The 10060-nt window shown below is 52.0% G+C and overlaps 1 pseudogene; it reads right to left on the bottom strand.

Moving 5' to 3' along the window:
- Positions 1-9208: 9208 nt before the first annotated feature.
- Positions 9209-9702, bottom strand: LOC124680275 (annotated as a pseudogene).
- Between the last annotated feature and the right edge of the window lie 358 nt (positions 9703-10060).

Genomic DNA, 10060 nt, shown 5'->3' on the forward strand with positions numbered 1-10060 from the left:
CGCTAGGTCACCGTCGGGATGCACCGTCAATCCCGTCCCCTCATTCGATCACCGACACACCGGAGATACCGCCGAGGCCAATGCCGAACGTACATGCCGATGCCAATGCCGAACATGCATGCACGCCGCTGTGGGCACGGCCACGCCGCCCGCTATGCTGGACGCCACGGACCACCGCGAGGTCTTTCCCTTCGCCACCACACTCTTCTAGCACCCATCTATACACGCCGGAAAGGAGAGACACTAGTTTTCTCTACATTGCTCGCGTTCGTGTCGGACACGGTCGGTCAAAGTTTTGAGGTAGTCGTCGATGTCGTCGACCATTTCTTCTCTTCTTTGCATGGTTAAACGCGTCTAGTTCATATCTATCTAATGCGTCCGGTCTCGCCTCATGCAGTTCTTTGTGGACGTCGATCTCATCTCGGCACCCCGCAGGCCACCTCCTCCGTGCCATCGCTGTAGAGCTCCGTTTAAAAATCTATTCCTACCCGTGTATTGCCCATTGTATCAGCGCCATGGCCCACTTGTCATTCAATATACCGAAGCCCCACTCGTGCGCGTTTTGCTCAGGGATACACCGATGCTTACGGTCAAACAAAGATGGATGGTCTGACGTGTCTTTGCGGGCTCTACATGGCCCCACTAGTCAGAAGATAACGGTCAACCGTCGGGCAACCGGCCGTTACATCACGTGTGATGGTTTCAGACAAAGGCTTGGGTAAAACTGAGGAAAAACTAAGGAGATGGGGAAAACTGAGCACAACTAAGGACCCGAGGGCACGAAAATAGAAATCCCTTAAAGATAAAGCTAAGAACACTAGTGTTCATATGAACAAGTGGAGCGTGTCTCTCTCCCACACAAGCATGAATTTATTCAGAGAAGGAAAATAACAAAACGAAAATAAAAACAAACTGACGCTCCAAGTAAAGCACATAAGATGTGACCGAATAAAAATATAGTTTCAAGAGAAGAAACCTGATAAATTGTTAATGAAGAAGGGGATGCCTTGGGCATCCCCAAGCTTAGATGCTTGAGTCTTCTTGAAATATAAAGGGATGAACCACGGGGGCATCCCCAAGCTTAGACTTTTCACTCTTCTTGATCATAGTATATCATCCTCCTCTCTTGACCCTTGAAAACTTCCTCCACACCAAACTTAAAACAAACTCATTAGAGGGTTAGTGCATAATCAAAAATTTCACATGTTCAGAGGTGACACAATCATTCTTAACACTTCTGGACATTGCACAAAGCTACTGGAAGTCAATGGAACAAAGAAATCGATTCAACACAGCAAAAGAGGCAATGCGAAATAAAAGGCAGAATCTGTCAAAACGAACGATCCGTAAAGATGAATTTTTTAGAGGCACTCGGACTTGCTCAGATGAAAATGCTCAAATTGAATGAAAGTTGCGTACATATCCGAGGATCACGCATGTAAATTGGCAGATTTTTCTGAGTTACCTACGAGAGAACCCTGCCCAAATTCGTGACGCAGGCAATCTGTTTCTGCGCAGTAATCCAAATCTAGTATCAACCTTGCTATCAAAGACTTTACTTGGCACAACAATGCAATAAAATAAGATAAGGAGAGTTTGCTACAGTAGTAACAACTTCCAAGACACAACAAAACAGTAGCAAAATAAAGACATGGGTTATCTCCCAAGAAGTTCTTTCTTTATAGCCATTAAGATGGGCTCAGCAATTTTAATGATGCACTCCCAAGAAATAAGGGTTGAAGCAAAAGAGAGCATCAAAAAGCAAATTCAAAACACATTTAAGTCTAACCCACTTCCTATGAAAAGGAATCTTGTAAATAAACAAATTCATGAAGCATAATGCAACAACCATAGAAAGATAAAACAAGTGTAACTTCAAGATTTTCAGCAAAAAGAGAGGTGTTTTAGTAACATGAAAATTTCTACAACCATATTTTCCTCTCTCATAATAACTTTCAGTAGCATCATGAACAAATTCAACAATATAACTATCACATGAAACATTCTTATCATGAGCTATATGCATAAAATTATTACTACTCCCAACATAAGCATAATCAATTTTATTAGTTGTAGTAGGAACAAATTCAACAAAGTAGCTATCATTATTATTCTCATCATCAAATATAGGAGGTATAGTATCATCATAATAAAATTTACTCTCCATAGTAGGCGGCACCAGAAGACCACTATCATTATAATCATCATATATGGGAGACATATCATAATCAACATAAACTTTCTCCTCAATACCCGGAGGGCTAAAGAGATCATTTTCATCAAAACCGACCTCCCCAAGCTTAGAATTTTCTATATCATTATCAACAATGGTGTTCAAAGCGTTCATACTAATATTACTACTAGCATGCAAATAAGGTTCCATAGGTTTTTTAATTTTCGCACTAAACCATTCATGTTTTGACTCAGGAAATAGTTTAAAAAGCTCACAGATGTTTTCCATTATGCCTTACTAGTGTTTAACAAGAAACAAAAAGATGCAATTGCAGGATCTAAAGGAAATAGCTTCGAGCACTCACACACCGGCAACGAGTGCTAGGAAATAGCTTAGTAGTCGGAGGATGTGAATACCTTTTACCTTACCTCCCCGGCAACGGCGCCGGAAAAGTGCTTGATGTCTACGGGTGCTTCTATTCTTGTAGACGAGTGTTGGGCCTCCAAGAGCGAGAGGTTTGTAGAACAGCGAGCAAGTTTCCCTTAAGTGGATCACCCAAGGTTTATCGAACTCGGGGAGGAAGAGGTCAAAGATATCCCTCTCAAGCAACCCTGCAATCACGATACAAGAAGTCTCTTGTGTCCCCAACACACCTAATACACTTGTCAGATGTATAGGTGCACTAGTTCGGCGAAGAGATATTAAAACGCAGGTGGTATAGATGGTGGTAATATTGCAGGAAGTAAAGATGCAGTAAAACAATAAACAAGCGGTGCCAGAAAATAGCTTGCTGGCGTGGGAGCAATTCTCTGTGGTGTAACTTATTCGGAAACAAGGCCTAGGGATCATACTTTCACTAGTGGACACTCTCAACATTGATCACATAACTGAATACACAAATACTACTTTCTCTACACTCTCTTGTTGGATGACAAACACCATTCATTGTGTAGGGCTACAAGAGCACCTCAATGCCGGAGTTAACAAGCTCCACAACATTCGATGTTCATATTTAAATAACCTTAGAGTGCATAATAGATCATTGCAATTTAGACCAAGAACTAACATAGCGCACACACTGTCACCATTACACTATGAAAGGGGGAATAGATCACATCAATACTAGCATAGTAATAGTTAACTCCATAATCTACAAGAGATTACAATCATAACCTACGCCAAGTACTACATGATGCACACACTCGTCACCATTACATCATGAAGGAGGAATAGACTACTTTAATAACATCACTAGAGTAGCACATAGATGATATTCAACTAGATCACAAAGCTCATGATCACATAAAGATCACATGGGAGAGAGAGATGAACCACATAGCTACCGGTACAGCCCTTAGCCTCTAGGGAGAACTACTCCCTCCTCATGGGAGACAACAGCGTTGATGAAGATGGCGGTGGAGTCGATGGAGAAGCCTTCCGGGGGCACTTCCCCATCCCGGCAGTGTGCCGGAACAGAGACTCCTGTCCCCCAGATCTTGGCTTCGCGATGGCGGCGGCTCTGGAAGGTTTCTCGTACCGTGGCTTTTCCGTCTCGAAGATTTAGGTCAGGGAGCTTTAAATAGGCGAAGAGGCGGAGTCGGAAGGGTTACGGGGGCGCCACACAATAGGGGGCGCCCCCCTTGGGCCGCACCGGCCTACTGTCTAGTGGCCCTGTGGCTCTCCTCTGGCCCCCCTCCGGTGTTCTGGAAGCTTCGTGGAATTATAAGATGCTGGGCGTTGATTTCTTCCAATTCCGAGAATATTTCCTTACTAGGATTTCTGAAACCAAAAAACAGCAGAAAACGAGAAGCGGCACTTCGGCATCTCGTCAATAGGTTAGTTCCGGAAAATGCATCAAAACGATATAAAGTGTGAACAAAACATGTAGGTATTGTCATAAAACTAGCATGGAACATAAGAAATTATAGATACGTTTGAGACGTATCAGTGGCAGGGACCGGGACCCGCCCAGTGGAGGCAATGCCAATGGTGGCAATGCGACCGGATGCTGCGCGGGGCCAGGCTCTAACCCGCGTGGCTCGCGTGATCCTGGCCATGGCGCTGCGGCTGGCTCGCAGCCATGACCCGCCCCGGCGGTGGCGCGGTGGTGTTGAGCGGCGGGTGGTGTTGGTGCCGGCCACCTCGGTGGCGGTGTGGGACCCTCCAGCGGGGGACGTGGACGTCGTGGAGCCGGTGGGGATGCCTGAAACTGCGGTCCAACCTGCTAAAGAGGCCGCCCAGGTCAGCTCACCCGCGTCCAAAACAGGTGGGGTCGGGGCGGCGAGCCTCCTTTCCCCTGCTGGGCTCGATCAAAGGTTGCGGCCTTCATCGTCTTCTCCTCCGTTGGCGGTGAGCGGAGACTTCGCTGGAGACAGCGGAGGCAACAACGGCTCGTCCTACTCTCCATCACCTTTTGACCATGAGTCGTTGCATGTGGAGGTAGACACGAATGTGGTTTGTTCGCGGGAGAGTTCCCGCGCTCAGGGCTCTCTTTCAATCCATGAGCTGGGCCGGCCCAGGTGGCCTCCAGCCAACCCTGTTCTCTGGCCGGCTGATGGGCCGTGGTCGCCTACTGGGCCGCTGTCTCCCGCCAGATCAGTGGATTCAGTTGATTCTGACGTGGAGAAGACCAGGCACTCCTTCGGCAAGCACCCGTCTATGTTCACTATCGTCCTATCCTCCCCGGAGCACGAGGAGGGTGAGATCGTGGAGCTCCCTGAGGAGAGGGAGATCATTGAGCAGCCTCCTTCGGCCTGCAGCCTCCCACCGATCGCTAACACCCTTGTTGCGACGCTGCTGTCCTCGTCCTTCGGTGACATGATGTTGCGCCTCGCCTCCTTCCGTGATCGATGTAGGGCATGTCGCCAGGCACTCCTGCCCAGGCCGGTCCCCAAACCGCCACGGAAGCACCGTGCCCTGCCGTCCGTGGTTCGCCGCAGTCGTAGAGTGGCGGGGCGTTCGCGACTTGCACCCAAATCGAGCAACAGCAGAAGACCATCTGGTCTAGTTGGGCATCGCTCATGAGGGAGAGATGATCGATGTTGCGACATTGGATGCCTACCTCCGCTTCTTCGACAAGCCGGTGACCGAGAGGGACCTGGCTTCTTGCCTCGCCCTTTTTGGTTGGTTGCCCTCTGCCCTTTCGCCGGCCTTCGACGACGTAGAGGGGTCGTTTGTGTAGGTCCCTGCGTTGTGTTTCCTGAGGCGCCCGTCTCTGGGGTGTCCTCCGTGTACCAATGTTGAACTTGCTATCTTAGCTTATCTAGAATGTACGTGATTTGAACTCGTTGTCTCGCTGTGACGCTATCTATCAGGTGGTTTCACTTTCTGGTGCTTCCGTGGTTTGCTTCCAAGAAACCAAGTTGGAAGTGGTGTCCCGTGAGGTGGTGGATAGGTGCCTGGGTAGGGTCTTTGACCAGTTCTTCTACCTCCCGGCCGTTGGCACCCGAGGTGGTATCCTCCTTGCGTGGAAGTCGGTGGAGGTGACCATCTCCAACCCTCACTTCTCGCCCAATGCCATCACGACCCGGGTGGTAGGGGCTGGTGATGATGGGTGGTGGTTCACGGGTGTCTACGGACCCCAAACAGATGCGGACAAGCTCTTATTTCTGAGGGAGCTCCAGGATGTGCGTGACCTCCATCCTAGACCGTGGGCAGTGGCTGGTGACTTCAACCTCATTGTGGAGGCCCAGGACAAAAACAACCTGAACTTGAACCGCCGTATGATGGGCAAGTTCCGTAGGCTCCTCAATGACCTAGAGCTCAAGGATCTCTACTTCAACGGGAGGCGCTACACGTGGTCTAATGAACGGGAGCAAGCCACCCTTGAGAGACTCAACCGCGTCTTCTCCACGATGGATTGGGAGATGATCTTCCCGGCCTCGCTCCTCTCCGCTCTCAGCTCCGCGACGTCAGACCACTGTCCGCTCCTTCTCAACTTGGAGCCCCTTGCCGACAGGGAGGAGGTTCCGCTTTGAGGCCTTTTGGCCCAAGGCGGAGGGTTTCTCCGGTACCGTGTGGGGGGCGTGGTCCTCTACCCCGGCGGAGGAAAACCCCTTCAAAGGGTTGGCGGCCAAGCTCGCTGCGACGGCAAAGGCTTTGACAAGCTGGAGCGATTAGTTCATCGGAAACGTCAAGCTTCAGATCCTCGTGGCGAATGAGCTCATCTTGCGGCTCGATGTGGTTATGGAGAAATGGCCCCTGTCTTAGGGTGAGCGCGGGATGCGTAAGCTCCTTAAGCGCAAGTTGTTGGGCCTGGCCTCTCTTGAGAGGACGATTGTGTGCCATCGCTCCCGTGTTACGTGGTTGAGTGAATGCGATGCTTGCACCAAGTTCTTCCATATCCACGCCAATCACAGGCGCCGGAAGAACTTCAATGCCCACCTCAAGGTGGATGGGGCTTTGGTAGCCGGCCAGGAGGAGAAGGTCAAGGCGGTGGATTCCTTCTTTCAGCACCTTCTTTGCTCCTGTCCGGATCGCTCCTTCTCTGTTGACTTGGAATTCCTTGGCATGCCTGACCATGGCTTGTCCGAGCTCGAGAGCCCTTTCTCCGTGGAGAAAGTCGCAGGAGCTGGACAAGGCACCTGGGCCCGATGGGTTTACTGGCAGATTCTATGTCGCCTGCTGGGAGATCATCAAGGACGATGTGATGGACGCCTTTCAGGCCATGTGGAATGGAGACTATCGTGGCCTCCATGTGGCCAACCAGGCCCTCATCTCGCTCCTTCCCAAGCATGCGGATGCCATGGAGGTGAAGGACTTCCGGCCCATCAGTCTGATTCACAGTGTTGCGAAGCTCATCGCCAAGGTGCTCTCCTCCCGCCTTGCGCCGCGTATGGGGCAGATCATCGGGTCCTATCAGAGCGCCTTCATTCGTGGTCGCTGCCTCCACGACAACTTCCAGTTCGTGCAGTCCACGGCTAGGAGGTTGAATGCGCTCAAGGCCCTGGCGATCATGTTGAAGCTTGATATCACTAAAGCTTTCGACACGGTGGATTGGTCCTTCCTCCTTGAGGTCCTGACCAAGTTGGGATTTGGCCCTAAGTGGATCTCGATGGAGGTGGGGCTGCTCAGCACGGCCTCTACCAGGGTCCTAGTGAATGGTGTAGCGGGGGACCTTATCTACAACAGGCGTGGGCTACGGCAGGGGGACCCTCTCCCCCCTCTACTCTTTGACTCGGTCATGGAGGTTTTGTACCTCATGCTCTAGAAGGCTGCTGCGGAGGGTTTGCTCTCCGACCTCGCTCCGCATGGCCTCCGGTAGCGCATCTCCTTGTACGCCGACGACGTTGTCATCTTCCAAAAACCCACGCGGCTTGACCTTGACACCTGCGTGGCGGTGGTTGAGGACTTCGTGGAAGCCTCTGGCCTCCACACTAACCGAGCTAAGAGCTCGGTTCACCCCATCCGATGTAGCCCGGACCATGTGGACCTGGCGCGCTCTATTCTTCGTTGTGCCGTGGCGGACTGGCCTTGCAAGTACCTTGGCTTGCGGGTTAGGTCTGCGCAAACCTTCGGCAGCTCAGCTTCAGTCGGTGGTGGAGAGCGCGGCCAAGTGGCTGCCCCAGTGGGGTGCCCGGCTGCTGAACCGCGGTGGGAGGACCACCCTCGTGCAGACCACGCTCAACGCTTTTACTATCCATGCCATGATGTCCCTAGACTTCCCCCCTAAGACCCTGCAAGCTCTCGCTAAGATTTGCCGCGGTTTCATGTGGAAGGGGAGGGCGGACGTCAGTGGTGGGCACTGTCTGGTGGCTTGGGATAAGGTGACCTCTCCAAAGAGGTGTGGCGGTTTAGGCATCCCTAACCTTCGTCTCCTCAATGGCGCTGCGGTGTCGGTGGGCTTGGCTACATCGGACGAACTCGATGAAGGCATGGGCCGAGCTTGACTTGAAGGTACCCCCTCTGGCTCGGGCCCTGGTCGATTCTACCATGGCTGTCTCTTTGGGCAACGGGGAGAGCGCCCTGTTCTGGAAGGACCGCTGGATTGATGGGGCGCGGGTGGCGTACCTTGCGCCTAACTTAGCGGCCTTGGTTAGCAAGCGTCACGCCAACTCCCGCTCCGTCAAGGATGGGCTCGGTGGAGAGTGGTTGCGGGACTGCGGCCCTAACTTGGGAATGGCCACGGTTCCGGAATTCTTCCTCTTGTGGAATGCCATCCAACATCCTGCTTTCACCTGATCAAGAGGACGCCTTTCGTTGGCGGTGGACGACTGATGGCGTCTACTCCGCCAAATCAGCCTATGACGCCTTCTTCGCCGGGACCACTGTGGCGCCGGTAGCTTCCCAGATTTGGCGGCCCCGGGCCCCCTAAAGTTGCAAGTTCTTTGCTTGGCTTGCTTCCCGGAACAGGTGCTGGACGTTAGATAGACTGCAGCGTCGTGGTCTTCCCCACCCTGCAGCCTGCCCCTTGTGCGACCAGGAGCCGGAGTCCATCCAGCACCTTCTGCTAGGTTGCGTGGTCGCTCGCGAGGTCTGGGCCTGGGCCTTAGCCCGGTGGGGGAAGATGGAGTGGCTTCCTTCCGTTGACACCGACCTCCTGCAGTGGTGGTCCTCGTTGACCTGCCCTTCGGGCTCTAGGCGGGACCTCTGGACGGCGGTTATCCTTGTCTTCTGGTGTATTTGGAGGCACCAGAACGATGTGGTGTTCAACGGCGCGACGCCGGAGGCTCGAGCGATTAGGGGTAGGATAAAGGAAGAGTCCCAAAGTTGGTGTCTAGCTAGGTTGTTTCGCTTCGATTCTTTTGATTTTCCAGACCCCTTTCCTTTCTCGTGGAGGGACAGAGATTAGGCTTTTCTCTGGGAGTTGTCACCCTTGTTGACAGCATGTACGATGTGGTGTGAGCCTTCTGGCTTTTCTTCTATGCGATCAATACACCTCCCAGGGTGTATTCTCCAAAAAAAGAATACTTCTGGCACAGCGGCAAACATTGAAACGGGCGAATCGAGCAACAGCTGGCAGGTGCAGTGGAGCTCGTGTGCACAAAATCCCTCTCCGTAAACTTTGCTTTTCTTGGCTTTCTCTTATAATATATTTCACATGCACTTCTCCTGCATGGTTCGGAAAAAAAAGATCGAAGATTAGAAGGAAATGGAGATTAAGTAAGTTAAGTACAGAGAACCTGATTAGATAGGTAGGTGCAGCTCAGCAGCTGCAAGAAGAAGAAGAATACATGGGGCATACTTGCTTGCACTGCCTCTTGAGTTTGAGGTTGTCGTCGACGAGCCGGCGGACCTCCTTCTCGAGCTCCTGCACGTAGGCCTTCTTCCTGGCCCTGGACCGCAGGGCCGACTCCCTGTTGTTCATCATCCAGACACGGGCGGTGGCGTCATGGTCACTGCTGCTGACGACCTGACCCTCCTCCCCGTCGGTGCCGATGCTGAGGGAGAGAGAGGGCAGGTCGAGGTGGTGGTGAGGATGTGGAGGTGGACGAGGGGCGTGGCTGGTATTGGAGATGGATAAGAGGGAGCTGAAGCCGCTAAGGGCCATGGCTCAGCTGCGGGCTGCCCGGGGCTTCATCCCTCGACATGCTTACTTACTTTCTTGCTTGTCGATCGGTGCCTCGCCAATGCTTTTCTTCTGTGTGGTGGAACACGAGAAGAGCAGATGCCTTCTTCTGTGAGTGGATTAATAAAGACGATGCAGCAAAGTTGGGCAATCCGCCAAGAAACGCACCACCCACGTGAGTTGAATTCGTTCGCTGCAAATGCTAATGCTCCGTGCGGAGCAGGAGTAGAAGACGCACCGTCCAGCTTGATTAGATGAACCTGGGTCCATCATCCAGCAAGAACTACAGACGCACCGTCCAGCTTGATTAGATGAACCTGGGTCCATCATCCAGCAAGAACTACAGCCTGCAGGTCCTCTGAACCAAGAATGCACGACAC

The sequence above is a fragment of the Lolium rigidum genome, unplaced genomic scaffold (genome assembly GCF_022539505.1).
Source record: "Lolium rigidum isolate FL_2022 unplaced genomic scaffold, APGP_CSIRO_Lrig_0.1 contig_11274_1, whole genome shotgun sequence".
Lineage (NCBI taxonomy): Eukaryota > Viridiplantae > Streptophyta > Magnoliopsida > Poales > Poaceae > Lolium > Lolium rigidum.